The 14,569-nt window shown below is 37.1% G+C and overlaps 1 long non-coding RNA gene across 1 annotated transcript; it reads right to left on the reverse strand.

Moving 5' to 3' along the window:
- Positions 1-9,370: 9,370 nt before the first annotated feature.
- Positions 9,371-12,413, reverse strand: LOC147830700 (uncharacterized). Its single transcript, XR_015449613.1, has 2 exons — positions 12,072-12,413; positions 9,371-9,556 (listed from the first exon to the last, which is right to left on the reverse strand). It is a non-coding gene; the product is annotated as an uncharacterized LOC147830700 (long non-coding RNA).
- Positions 12,414-14,569: the final 2,156 nt, after the last annotated feature.

A 14,569-nucleotide genomic window follows, 5' to 3' on the forward strand; every position in this document is an offset into this window, starting at 1 on the left:
GGATGAGTAAGTTAAAATTCTGGGTAGACATCCAAATTGGGGGTCTGCAGCCTGTTTTTGTAAAATAGCTATGCTTATTTGTTTACAGCTTGTGTATGGCAAGTTTGTGCTACTGTGGCAGAACTGAGTAGTTAGGACAAACTTGGACGGCTAAAATACTGTCTGGATATTTGTAGAAAGTTTTTTGACAACTGGTCTAGATTAGTGGAAAAAAATTAGTGTTGTAGTTGTTAGGCTGGGGTTTTATTTTGTTATACTATGTAATACTATCCTTATTTTATGTAAATATCCTGTATCAAAAATTAACTGGGTTTAAAACTGATGGGATTAGAAGAAACGGGTGTGCTGTAGCTGATACTTAATGTTTACAAGCCCCATAATTTGGTAAATTGAATTAGTAGAAAATGACAGTCATTGATTGCTGTGTTCAGATTTGTTTGGCCACAGTAATTTTGTTTAAATTATGGAGGTTCTCATAAGTTATAGAAAAAACCACTCTTTACTCTTTGTTGCCATAGATCTTAAGTTGAATTTGCATTCTTATTCTCAGATCCATTTTAGTTATTTTATTTCTTGGGCTGAATAAGTATTTTTCTTAACCACCAGGCACTAATTTATCTCCAGACTAACAAAACGTAAATTTTTCCATTTGTACACAAATCCATTTGGTAATTATCAGCTTCATCTTTTTGATTTACATATTCTAGTCTGAAATGGTTGCCCTTGAATAACTTTAGCTGGGGCTTTGCTGTCACTCTGGGGCTCCTTTTACCTCTCAGTTTAGATCCTGGATCAATGCTTTCTTCTTTTGCTGTAGCAGATATAATTTGAGGCCTTCCTGTCTTCCGTACCCAAACTAGATTATCAGGATGGCTAGACAGATTTGGTGGCGAAATTTGATGTTACTTTGAATCTTGACTATGTATGAAATCATTACTCAGAAATAATGGTTTTTTATTTCTATCACTAGTGCTCTTAAATTTCATGACTGTCTTGGGTTTATTTTATCCATTGTGCTGAGTACGTAGTGGGTCTTAAATGGTTTTTTTGTTTTTTTTGTTTTTTTGTACTGGGCATTGAACTCGACCTTGTGCTTGTGAGGCAGGCGTGGTGCCATTGAGCCAAATCCCCGGCCCGGTAAATTCCATCCACCATCTCAATCTTAGTTCTCTGGAATTCTTGTTTCTAGGCATGAACCTTCAGCATCTTTTTGTTTTATTTTCCAGTGTAGTGTCTTGTCCAATTTGTGTAATTTAATCTTTCATTGTTTAATAAAGATTTAAAGTATCAGTTATCTCTTAATTTCTAAAATGCCCCTAATCTGTTACAAATAATCCTATGTGGATATACATTATCTCTAAAGGTTACTCATAATTTGTTTAAAAATTTTACTCTCAGATGTTGCTCTGGCTTATATAAATTTTTTTACATGAATCATATTTGGTGATTGTAAACTCTAGGTGTTGGGCTGGGAAAAGAGCTTGTGAATCATGAGATTCTCTGCTGGGTGATCTGGCTGAGATTTTATTGAGGAACACCTACTTAATCTGTTGGTCAAGGTTATTAGGGGTCTTCACCCTCCTGCCTGAAAGGCATAAAACCCAGCTTGCCGGTGTTCTCATCTCACTGGGGGAAGAAGGCTGAAGGATCTTAGCTAGATCCAAAGAACCCTCTCAACTGCTTCCACTACTCAGTTTCTCCAGGTTGGTGGAGTCAGTTGTCTGGCAGTACAGAGGATCTGGACGTCTAACTTAGATGGTCAGACTGAACCAGCCCTCTTTGGCCCTATTTATGTATATTTCTACTGGTAGTTAGGCTGTCAGTTCAGCCTCTGCTGGGGTTTTGTGGGGCCATTCTGGAATGTCTTCATTGCTGATACACTTTCAGTTTTAGCTTTTAAAATTTTGTTGCTATCTTCTCTTATTGATAGGTTTATATATTTTTTAAGACAAGGTCTCCCCCAGTTTTGTTCTTTTTTGGTACCGGGTATCAAATGGGTCCTTCCGCTTGTGAGGAAGGCTGTGGAATCACTGAGCTAAATCCCTGGCCCCTCCCTCACTTTTTTAAAGATCCTGGTTTTTAATAGAATTTCAGAAGGGTGATGTTAGCATGGCTATTTTGTGTGTATATGGGTGGTTGTGAAAAATTTGGGGAGACAGAAGAAGCACGTAAAGTATTAACAGCTCAGTACCCTCCTATTTTTGGCCAAGAAATTTTACCAGCTCTTCACTGATTTATAATAGCATCAGCCTTTGTTTACTGATGTTATGTAGCATTGATTTCAGTTCTGAGTTTGCTAGTCTTGATAGAACTACCAATCCCACTTTCAAGTAATGAACTTTGTGGGTCTGCTTACTACATGTGTACTTTTGGGTTACTACATGTCTGTCATCTTTGTGGGTTTTTTTTTTTTGTATTGAGGGTTGAACTCAGGACTTCGCATTTGCCAGGCAGGTGCTGTGCCACTGAGCTACATCCCCAGTCCTCTACTGCCATCTTACCATTTTAACTCTTTGCACACTTGATAATTTCTTCATTGTACTTGGTTGTGCTTGAGTTACAGTCCCCTTTATGTGTGGAACATCTATCCAGGTGCCAGTTCATGATGCTAGTCTTAAAATATTAACATCCAATTAAGCCTTTGCATTCTATAATTAGAAAATAGTTTAACCTTTATGCTTTTATTTTACTGCCTGGAGGTGGGAGCTGCCCCCACCCCCACTTTCTTGTCAGTAATTTGTAGGGCTTTGAAATACTAGGGATTCTGGAAGCCAGCACAACCCATTTTCACAGTATTTGTGTTGGTCCTGAAATTTAAGCATTTTTTTTGGCTTGGGATCAGTTTAACTTGCATTGACAAAATAGATAAATGTACTGGCACATACTAGTGAGATTTACTTGGGAGCAGTTTCCTAATTTACTGGTGTGCTAACATTTAAGGATAACTCAAGTATTTATAAAATATGATGTTTTAAAAACTACTTTTTACAGATTTGAGAAGGGAACATCTTTATTCAATCCTGGCCACAAGCTATTATGATTTAGTGTAGTCTTGCCTGAAAATTTCTATAGGTAAAGTGATTCTAGTAAGAGAATCAGTTTTGCAAGTTGAGTCTGTAAACCCTGTGATTAACTTTCTGTTGGTTATAATCTGTTAAGTTAGAAAGGGTTGACTAATTTGACTGGCATTTCAGGGCATCTACATCAGAATCAAATCAGTTGCTAGGGGTGCTGCCTGGTGTTCAGTATTTCACATACTCCAAGTGGATTTAGCTACACTTACGTATGAAGCATCATTGCTTTAAGATGGTGAAAACATGCTACTTTATGAGGCTTTTTGGCTTTTACTTTTCCTTTCTGTGTAGAGGTGTAGGGTACATGTTTTATAAAATTTACTAAGCATTTAAGTCATGGGTGCTAAGTTTAGCATGAAAAAAATGTTAGCATTCTAATGATTGTACCAAGTGGAAGAACAGAGTGGGGGAGAGGATTGCTAGAGGCTGGGAACATGGTAAATTGATTTTTATTGTTTTTAAGTTCTCTACAGAGAATGTATTACCCTTACTATCTTATCCCAGACCCCTTTTGATTTGTTGCTGATCTTATTTATTGCACTGTAAATTAGTAATTAACTCATTAATTTCATATTGTCTTGGGCTGGTTATTTCTCTACTGTCTTTAAAACTTTAAATTCTCAAAAAGGGGGTGTGGTTCTGGCAACCTCAAATGACTTCAGGTAAAGAAAATCATGTGGGACCAGAGGACAATGTAATTTAGAAAAAGCGATAATTGCTAAATGTTAGTGAGTGAATTGCCCCTGAAAGCCATGTAAAGGCAGGGAATTTTGGGATGGATGAGTTCTTAATAAGGGCATGTAAAAGATCTTGAAAAATTACTACTTCTAGAAGGGGTAAGAAGATGCTACAGAAGACTTGGATCCTAAGAACCAGATGTTCTTGTTGCAGCAGTCCATATATGTTATTTTAACTTGTGGAGGGAGGAATTCTTTAAAGTCGTCAAATAAAGTACAGGTAGGCACTAATTCATTAAACATAATAGAAGTTATAGGATTATATTTTGGGGAAATTTGATGGGAAGAGACTACGTTTCAAGGTTAATTTGTATGCATTTTATTTTGTAATCAGATTGTATTCTGTTTGCACTGTAGAGTTTGAAGGCAAGGTTATTTTCCTAGCTTTTAAAATTTTCTCTTAGAAAAAAAAAAGTATTGAAAGAAACCTAAGAGATCTGTTAATGCCAGTATCTAAATGTGACATTTAACATGTCATGGAAACTGCTTTGAATAAATATTTGCAAAAAAGGAATTATATAATTGCTTTTTTTGTTGTATGGTTGGTTTTGGATTACATAGAGGTTAATCACCTTTTTATAAAACATGGACTGATGAAGTGGAACCCTTATTTCAAAAGATTGGAAGATGGCTCTTATAGTGTAGTTAAGAGATTAGCTTAAGGCAGAAAATAAAATTTTGAAATGCTCAGAAGTTTGTTGTAAATTGCTCCTACCATTATTGATATATAAAGCATGCTACCACTAATCAGTTTTATGTATTAAGACCTGTTAGCATGTCCTTTTAAGTACCTGGTTGACTTGATTTTAAATTACATGATGTTTTCTGTACCATTTAACAAGACATTCTTATGCAAATTCCACTGGACCCAAGTGTTTCCATTTCTAAATGCCTACTTCCAGGGCTTCATATGTAGTTGATAGTGGGCTTTCATGGGGTTTTAATTTTGACTAAATTTACTTTTCTGAAAGATATGTTCAAATTATAATGTAGTGCTTTTGTTGTACAATTAAACTCTTACAGCACTCATGCATTTTTTGCACTGTCTTTTTTTTTTTTTTTTTTAAAAGCTTGGTTCTTTTGGGTGAGGATCTTGAAATTTATAGGTTTTGTTTTTAGTTGAGAAGGTAAGGCAGCTACCATAATGTTTAAACATGACAAGAATTTTAAATGATGGGCTTCTTTTGAAAGTGAATGTATAATTGGTCAAGTTGTATTTACAAGTTGAAGAGTCACTGAATCTGATAGAAGGGCAATTCTAGCTTTTTACCAAAATGCACATGAAGGATCTTGAGAGTAGGAAGATTTTTTTTGAGGTTAAGTGTTTGACCTCAGTTGGGTTTGCTGTCAAGTGTAGTGACTACTGAAAGTGCTAGTAGGCATTTACCATTTTATGTAGACTTTTTGCAAAGTTTTTAGAAAATGGAAAATTGAATTAGATGGTAACAGCAGTGATGCTGTACTCAGTGATAATGTAAATAGAGAAAAATGGAAGGTTATTGTATCACTAATCCATGTACTGCTTTCCTGTCTGTTGAGAACTTTTAAAGGAATGTGGGCTACACAGTGCTGGCCTGCCGAGAGAGGTCATTCTTACCTTGGGGCATGGTGCAGTGCCGAACAGGCTGCTTCCCAACAGGTGACATCTTTTAACCAGCTTGTGATTTGCCTTTGTGTTCCTCAAAAAAGTCAGACAAGAGTTAAATGATGGGTTTTGCTAATTCTAGGTTCTGCTGTACCTCTTTAATGAGATTCTATGAGAGGCCTTGTTCCTATACTGGGTAACATGAACTTTCAAAAGAAGCTAATGTAATCCTTTTCAGATTTATTAAAGTGTATGGGAAATCCTATTTTGCAGATTTTCTAAGTTTCTTGTTTAATATATTTAATGGGGTTATTTAGATGAATGGAGGTGAAGTCCTGCGCTGTCATCAGTGATGCTGAACACATTAAATTTAAAAAGCTGGGTGTGGTAGCACATGCCTGTAATCCTAGCACTTGGCTAGGCTGAGGCAGGAGGTTCACTGTGAGTGAGGACAGCCTGACCTGATCTACATCGTGAGAACTCTGTCTCAAAAAAACCAAGTTTTTCCGACTGTAAAATTATGGACAGTAAGTGATAGGCATGTGAAGCAACCTTAGGTTAGCAGTTCTCAACCTTATGAGATTACACACATACTTTGAGGCCCTATCCCAGAGTGAAGCAGGAATTGAAGGTGTGGAGCCACAGAATCTATTAAGACCCCTAGGTGTGATTCTCATGCTGAAGGTTGAATTCTGAAGGTTCACATTTGTTGCTACTATGTTTAAAACCTGAGGAAATAATGACAACAAAAAAGTACTAGGTGGTAAGTGCCTGTGTGTGTGTGACAGGTAATACAAAGAGGAGCACAATAGATCCAGACTGGTGGGGAGGAGGAGACACCCATCAATCATGATGAGTTGACTTTCCTCAGCTTGCCTAGGCACTCTTAGGGCTCTTCCTACTTTTGCTTCTGTAGACGTGGGCTTCCTTGACTTAGGAGCCTTCAGGAGCTTTGAATCCTGTGATTTCTGTGACTCATTGGAAAGAAGAGCAAAAGGAGGCATCAAGGGTAGGCCAAGATGGTTCTAGATTACAGGATAGCTGTGATCCTGTTTACCAAGTTTGGAAAGATTATCCAAGAGGGTGTGTAGTAGAAAGCTGGAAAATAGTTTGGTATTCAGAAGAGAGCCAAAGGTTGAGCTCTGCTGCCAGCCATTTGAGTAAATGAATGATAGTACGGCTGGATTACAAGGCCCTGTCCATTCTGTGCACCTTAGCAGCAAGCAGTGACTTCATTTGTTGAAGCCTTTCCTCTTGCTAGACTCAGGCAAGGGACACCTTGTTCTGTTTTCTCATGTAAAAAATGGAACTACAACAAAACCTACCTCAAGGAGGTTGTAAGGATTAAATAAGAATCCCCATAGTTAAACAATGGTCATTGACACTGTAAGTGCTCAACAAGTTAATTACTGAGTGCCCCTTATCCTATTGGTTTTTTTTTGGTACCAGGGATCGAACTCGGGTCCTTGTGCTTGCACAGCAGGTGGCGAAACCACTGAGCTAAATCCCCGGCCCTGCCTTATCCTATTGACATAACTTCCAATAAGATCCAAATCTCAGCTCCTTATACAACCTATGAAATTAGTGACTCAAGCCTGTGTTGATTATCTTTGAATGTATCTTCTGACATGCAGGGCACTACTTCTGTACACGCTGTTGTAGCATTACATTTTTGTTGCACTTGTCTCTTCAGCTAAAATGGGAGGCTTTCCTTAGGATTAGCAGCATGTCTTACACATATATACAAATATTACTGCTTTTAAACACAAGTTCTTTTATCTATGTGGTAGGCTAGAATAAATCCTAATGTTTTAGAACTGTTTGGTTCAGAGTAGGTTATCATTAATGATTTTTAAATGTATACATGAAAAATCTAAGATTCCCTTAATAATTGCTTCTGCTAAGTTATGTTCTGACAGCTGTAGCACAAATAATAGGGAAACTTTACTAAACAAATCCTTTCCTTCCAGGAGGTTTTCAATAGCTTATAAATTATTGTGAAAACTAAAGACTGTAAGACTGGAAAACAAGCATTATATGGGACTGCTTGCCTGGAACCAGGTGATGACTTGTACTTTAAGCATGCTACCTATGGAGAGGAACTTGAAAAGGCTCATTATTTATTTTGAGTCTTTGCTTTCTAATATGTAAGACAAGGGGCTAGATTAGATGATTTACTTTTTTTTTTTTTTTTTTTTTTACAGACAGCATCTTGCTAGTTAGCCAGGCTTGGAATTTGTGGTCCTCCTGTATTAGCCTCCCAAGTGCTGAGACTCCAGGTGTGCAACACCATGGCTGGCTTCAGATTAGGTGAACTCAAGTTCAGAGTTTTCCAGCAATAATTATACTATTATTCACAAGGTACAGAGATAATGTTTTATATATAATTACAAATTACAGAGATATTAGGAGGCAGACTTTACAGGGGTTCAAGAATAGTAGTGAAATACATGACAATTCCATCTCCCACACTACTTTTCAAATTCTGTCTCTGTCCCCTAAAAACAACCATCCAGACTGACAGTAAACAGAAGGGTGCTGATAGCCTTGTCTGACCTACAAGTAAGGGGTCACACGTACTCAAGTTAGACATGGGTCTTCTATGGCTATCTACCACAGTCAGTACTTGAATCAGTAAAATCAGATTGCTAGCTGTGTGACCTTGAAGTTACCATTAAACTTGGCTGTTTTGTCATCCGCAGAATAAAGATAATTATATGAATAGCCATGAACCTGTGTGCTTTATACCAAACAGTTCTTACCTCTTATTGTCACTGTAAAATTCAGTGAGCTACTCATCTTCCAAGACAGTATATTGTATTAGTCAGTATTTAGCCCCTTACTCTTCTCTAGTAGTAAATTACAGAAACCATTGTTTCTAACATTCCATCTTTAAACATTTTTGTGACTGGAAAACTGATACTGTTGGAGGAATAACAAGCCTAGCAATCATCTAAAATGCTGGTATTTGATCATTACCACCATTAAAGTGAGTGAACAGAAATTAGGATCCCTTGTTTCCCACCAGTCACTACTTTTTATTCGTACTGGAGATGGAACCTAAGGTGTTCCACCACTGAGCTCTATCCCCACGCCTTTATTTTTAATTTTTAATTTTGAGACAGTCCTGTCTCGCTAACTTGCCCATACAGGCCTTGAACTTGCAATTCTCCTGCCTCAAGCTCCTGAGTAGCTTGGATTACAGTGTGCCACCACACCTGACATTAAATAATAATTTAAAAAACTGGCTTCAGACTGCAAGTTCCTACTTGGGAGATGGAACTCATGATAGACACTTTGTTAGTAACCGCAAAGGAAAGTTGGATACTGTAATTACTAGACATCTTTGTTACTGGATGAATTATATCTAAAAAATGACAAAGGCTGTTAGGATAAGTAAAATAGAGTACTGTGATTTGTGACAAATGATGAGGCTTAGTAGATTTTGGATTCTTTTACAAGGGTATGCCTCCATATAAAACTCAATAGCTTGAATTTTCATTTCAAATGAAACAGTATGCAGAAGAGGTAAATGTGTATTTCTGGACTAATGTTAAAATTCTCATGTTTGTAAGGGTATTTTAAGTTCAAGTTAACTTCTGGTTCAGGGAGACGATTGTAGGTGTTTAATCAATGATATTAATGCCATCATCTTTTCCTATTAATAATTAACACTTAATTTACTGGGTGGGAGACATGTCCACAACTCTATTCAGTGACTATGAGCTCTTTATAGTTGCAGGAATGGGCCACAGGCTAAGAGACACAGATGATTTGGCACAGTTCACAGTGGAACTTCATCTTAGAGGAAGTGAGGCTGGGGAAGTAGTAAAACAGTGGCAAAGAACACATGGAATGAGAGAAATGGAAAAGGTATAGAGACAAGAGTCAAGGAACAAAGAAATATTTCTAATCTACTTTTACTCCAATCCTCTGCCACTAGGAAATGACTTTCCGATGGTTGACTATAGAACTCTATTATCACATGTAACAATTTATTGGCACCTGCTGAGGATGGGAAAGGGTCAGGGTGGTATTACTTTTATACTTAAAAGAATGATAGTAGTTGAAAGAATTGCCATGGTGATAATTACAATCTTTTTGAAATATTTCCACCATATCCTCCTAGGAATCTCTGTTGTTTTTTGGAATTCTTTGTCCTGAAATTTAAAAAACACACAAATTTAATGTTTTCTTTCCATTCTGGACTAATGGGCACACTCATACTTAGGGAAACTATCCGAATTGAGAGATTTAGCTTGATTTTGACCAATTCCAAAAAAGTCTTAATAGGATAAAACAGCTTTTATAAAGAGAGGCACCAAAGTTCCAGGTGCTTGTGTTCAGCTGTGCTTTTATTAATTTTGTGATCTTGAATAAGTTACTAATTTTTTTTTGGTACTGGGGACCGAACTCGGGTCCTTGGGCTTGCGAGGCAGGTGGTGGAATCACTGAGCTAAATCCCGGCCCGTAAGTTACTAATTCTTTGAGCACCAGTTGCCTCATCTTCACTTTCTTCCTGATTTTACATAAAGACTACAGTTGCTTAAAACCCTTCTTAAAATTGCCATCTCATTTCTCATTTCAACTCACTACTCTTTCAGATCTTTACATTCTAGACTAAAATAAAATTCACATAATGTTAGATAAGAGATAAATACTATGCAGAAAAATAAGCTTTATGTGGAAGAATTTCTAGCATGTAACAGTGTCTGGCACAGCAGGTATCCAGTGATGAATAATTGTTGAGTGAATGAATAGATAAGCAAATTTATAAAATGGGGCCAAGAGACCTTCCATGCTGTGCCACAGACTCTGAGGACCAACTGAGGCAGTGGACCAACTGAGGCAGTGAGCAGAGTGCATCTGAGCCACAGGAGAATGAGGCTTTTAGTATTCATACTTTTCACCAGTAATGAGATAAAGGATTTTGTTAAGTGCTTTATGATACAAAAAAGTTTTGTATCTTAACCTAGCTAATTCTAAATAAATAGTTCACTTTTGTTAACATTAAAATATGTTAAAATAATTCAAGAAGCATTGGGAGAAGTAAGGAAACAAGACCATGCAAAATTTAAATCCTTTATATTCAAAATCTATTCTCTATATTATCTATCATTTATCTGCTTGCTTCCCATGTAGCCATGGTATCAATAAATCATCACTTGTTCCTTGTATGGACTTCTACTGTCTGCCACCTGGATAGGAAGTGAAACTGTTTGAAACATTTTAATTACCTTTCTTCATTTATCAGATCAGCTTCTTTCAGTATATATGATGACTTTCTAAGAGCAGTCAGAGTTCATGATTATAGTGCTCCACCCAGACAGTCTTGCAATTCTCATGTATGACGAGTTATGGGAGCCCAGGTTTATATATCCCAAACCCTGTCAGCTATTCCCAAGGACCTGGCATACGGAAGCTAGTTACCTGGGTGTACGTCTCAGGATGTTAGAATTTATTGAGTTCTTTAGATGCAGGTAATATATAAAAGGCATGTATCTGCATAATATGCACAGCTCATAATAATCTTATGAATATTTGTTTTAATGTTGAGGAAAATGAGGCTCAGAAAGGGTTAAATTATTTGCATAAGATTACATAGTTCAGAGGTAGAGGTTTCTGAAGGACTTTGGATCATGGGGTGTTATCAATGGCCTATAGCTTAATGGACTGCTGGGGTCGGGCCTGGTTAGAGGAGGTGGGTCTCTGAAGGGTGTATTCTTGCCCATGGCTCCTCCCACTTTCCCTGCTTTCTGCCTGCCACGGGGCACATAGCTTTCCTCTGTCCCATCCCTCCACCATGCTGCTTCTGCCTTGGAGCTAGCTGACCATGGATTGAAACTGAGCAAAAGTGACCCTCACCTTTAAGTTGTGTGTGTCGGGTATTTTATCCCAGTGACTAGAAAGAGGCTTATATGGTGGGTTTCTATAAATACTTGTCGAGTGAATCTCATTAAGTTGTTATTTTTTGTTGAAGCTTGTTTTCCTCTGCCTTTTAAGAAAACATACATATTTCTTGATTTTTCTGTTTCCAACCATGGAAAGTTATCTCATAGTCCTCTAGGCTTCCTTTCCCAAATTCACACCCTTCCCTTCTTTTCTAACCTTTTTTTGTTATATCAAAACTTGGTAAATATTTGCTCAGTCACAGATTATACTGACTTAAATGTATAACTTTTCGGTTAGGTCGATTATTAATTTGGTAATTAATATTTTGGCTTCTCTAAAACTGACAATATATCTGTTACAGTTAATATTAACATTTTATGTTAATATGTAAATATAATTATTATAAATGTTTTAATTAATATTAATTAAAATGCTTTCGTTAGTTTCCATTTTTAAAATTTTTGGTTTTGATTTTTAGAGACAGGATCTTGCTATGTAATTCAGGCTGGCCTTGAACAAATGGCAATCCTCCTGCCTCACCCTCCCGAGTGCTAGGATTCAGGCGTGTGCCACTATGCTGGCTCATTTGTTAGTTTTTGAGTCTACCAACTATTTAATTAATTCTCAAACTCTTCAAAGGAGCTAAGAAAATCCCTTCCCCCTTCTTCCTGTGTTGGATTTTTTTGCTTTGTGTGGAAGAAGTCCCTGACAGCTTTTTGACCTGCTTCAATCTGGTTTGTTGGGTGCTATGTTTGCTGTATAATTTTAATCTTTGAATCTTACTTCATCAGTCTTCTGTGAGTGCCTCTCTCTTGTGTTGGATCTGTTTTCTCAATTTCATGTCTTTCCCTTTCTTCATTTTTTCCTTGTTGTTGGAAAATATATGCCAGAAACTTCCTTAGAAAGAGAAATATGTTTCTGTGAATTTATATGCCTAGAAATATCTTTATTGTACCTTTACACTGAGTTGGTAGTTTGATTAGGTGCAGAAATATAGTTTGAAAATTATTTTCCATTAGAATTTTTTTTGTTTTTTGGTACTGGGAATCAAACTCAAGACTGTGCTTGTGAGGCATGCAGTGGCACCACTGAGCTAAATCCCTGGCCCATTTTCCATCAGAATGTTGAAACTATTCTGTATTTTTCTTTACTTTTCAGTATTGCTATTAAGAAATCTGATGTAAGGGGCCAGGGATTTAGCCCAGTGGTTCTGGCGCCTGCCTTGTAAGCACAAGGTCCCGAGTTCGATCCCTGGTACCAAAAAAAAAAAACAAAAGAAACCCCCCAAAAACAAAAACAAAAAAAAGAAATCTGATGTTAACCCAGGCGTGGTGGCTTATACCTATAATCCCAGCATCCTGGTGGCCAATACAGGGGGTAGAAAGTTCAGGCCCAGCCGGGGCAAGTTAGTGACTTAGTGACACATGTCTCAAAAAAAAAAAAAAAAGAGCCCTGAGGATGTAATTCTCAGCTGAAAGTCCTGGATCCAGTCCTCAGAAAGAGGGGGAAAAAACCTGATGCCATTCTAATTGCCAAGTTTTTAATTTTTGCTTATTTCTCTTTTCTGAAAGCCTTTAGAATCTTCTTTTTCTTCCTTTCTTTCTTTTTTCCTCTAATTCTTTTATTGGTACATTTTAGGTATGCAGTACATTCATACTTATCATTGGGTGGTTGTACCTGTACATGATGTATCTTGGTTCTTATTTTTTTCCCCATTCCCTGTGCGCCCTTCACCCCCTCCGCCCTTCCCTGTTTACATAGACTTTATTTCCATTTTTTTCTTCTTCTCATAATTTTTCCCTTCCCTTCTTTCCTTTCCCCTTCCCCTCTCACTTCCCCTACCCCTTTGGACTCTTGTTTTTCATTTTACTGTTTCATAACTTCAAGTTTACATGCTTTGCTATGGTCCTGAGTTTTGAAAGTTCATTGAATACTGACAATTATTTAGCTCTAGGAATTTTTTTCCTAGAAAAAAAAATGATTTCTTCATTTTCTTTTCGTGAAACTCCTGTCATTAATTTTAGATTTCTTAGACTGATTTTGTCTTTCTTACCTTTCTAACTTCTACTTTCTGAGAGATTATCTCGTTATTAATATAATAATTACAATAATATTACAGTACATAGACTTTTAGATTTTTAATTTTATTTTAATTTACAAAAAAATTTTATGAATTAACTTTTATATATAGTTTTTTAGATATGTATTATTTTCTATTATTTTTCTCAAGACATTAGATAATTTTATTTTATTATTTTTTGAGACAAGGTCTCAATATGTAGCCTAAACTGGTCTCAAGTTTGCTGAGATCCTCCTACTTCAGCTTCCCTAGGCTTTGTGCTACCATGCCTGGCAAAGAATTAAAAAACAAAACAAAACACTTCCTTTTGCTCTTGCACTGGCTGTTTTGTGTGAGTGTCCCCTGACCCACTTCTTTAGGTCTTTTTTTTTTTTTTTTTAATTATAGAGACTGTCCTCAAATATTTCATGGTCTAAAATGATTTACTGAAATGATGATTGCAAACTCAGTATGAGTGAGGTCTGTCATCTGATGGGCTTCACCATAGAATAATCTGGTGTGAATCAGACCATTTCATTGGGAGTACCTGCAGATATTTTTCCTTGGCCTAGGCAGTTTTCGGAGACAATAATCCTCTAACCTCCTGCCTGGCTAAAACTGAGGGGGAGAGAGGCTTGGTCCGTTGATTCTTAGATCAGTTGATTTTAGTCAATATGGCACCAGGTGTCTGAGTTTAGAACTTCTCTGGTCTGTTGTCTTTAGAGATAAAATTTCTTATCTGTCTTAGTTACTTTCTTATTTTTGAGACACAGTAGCTGACATCCACAACTTAATGGAGGTGAGGTTTATTTTGGTTCACAGATTGTAGATGTTTCAGTCCATAGTTGGCTGGCTCCAAGGCAGAATGGCATGGCAGAGGGGCATGGCACAGGAGAAATGGTTATGGCATGGGAGCAGGAAGCAGAGAGAGATCAAGGGAGAAGGGAGGGAAATCTACCCTTCCAGGACACACCCCCAGTGACCCATCAGTGGACTAATCCACTGTGCATCACACCTCCCAAAAGCCCGACCTATGAGCACATGAGGCTGTAGGGGGACATCTAGATAAAAACCATAATGTTATTCTCTGTTGGGGATAAGGAAAGGAAGTAGTTGGTTGTATAATGGGGAAGGGCTCTTTGGCTAACATGTTTCTTTTAAACACTTTCCTCCCAGTCTCTTATTTCTAGAACAATACTACCTGTCTACTTTTAGAAGGACC

The sequence above is a fragment of the Heterocephalus glaber genome, unplaced genomic scaffold (genome assembly GCF_053883595.1).
Source record: "Heterocephalus glaber isolate CG9 unplaced genomic scaffold, H.glaber_assembly_v1.0 deba00000071, whole genome shotgun sequence".
Lineage (NCBI taxonomy): Eukaryota > Metazoa > Chordata > Mammalia > Rodentia > Bathyergidae > Heterocephalus > Heterocephalus glaber.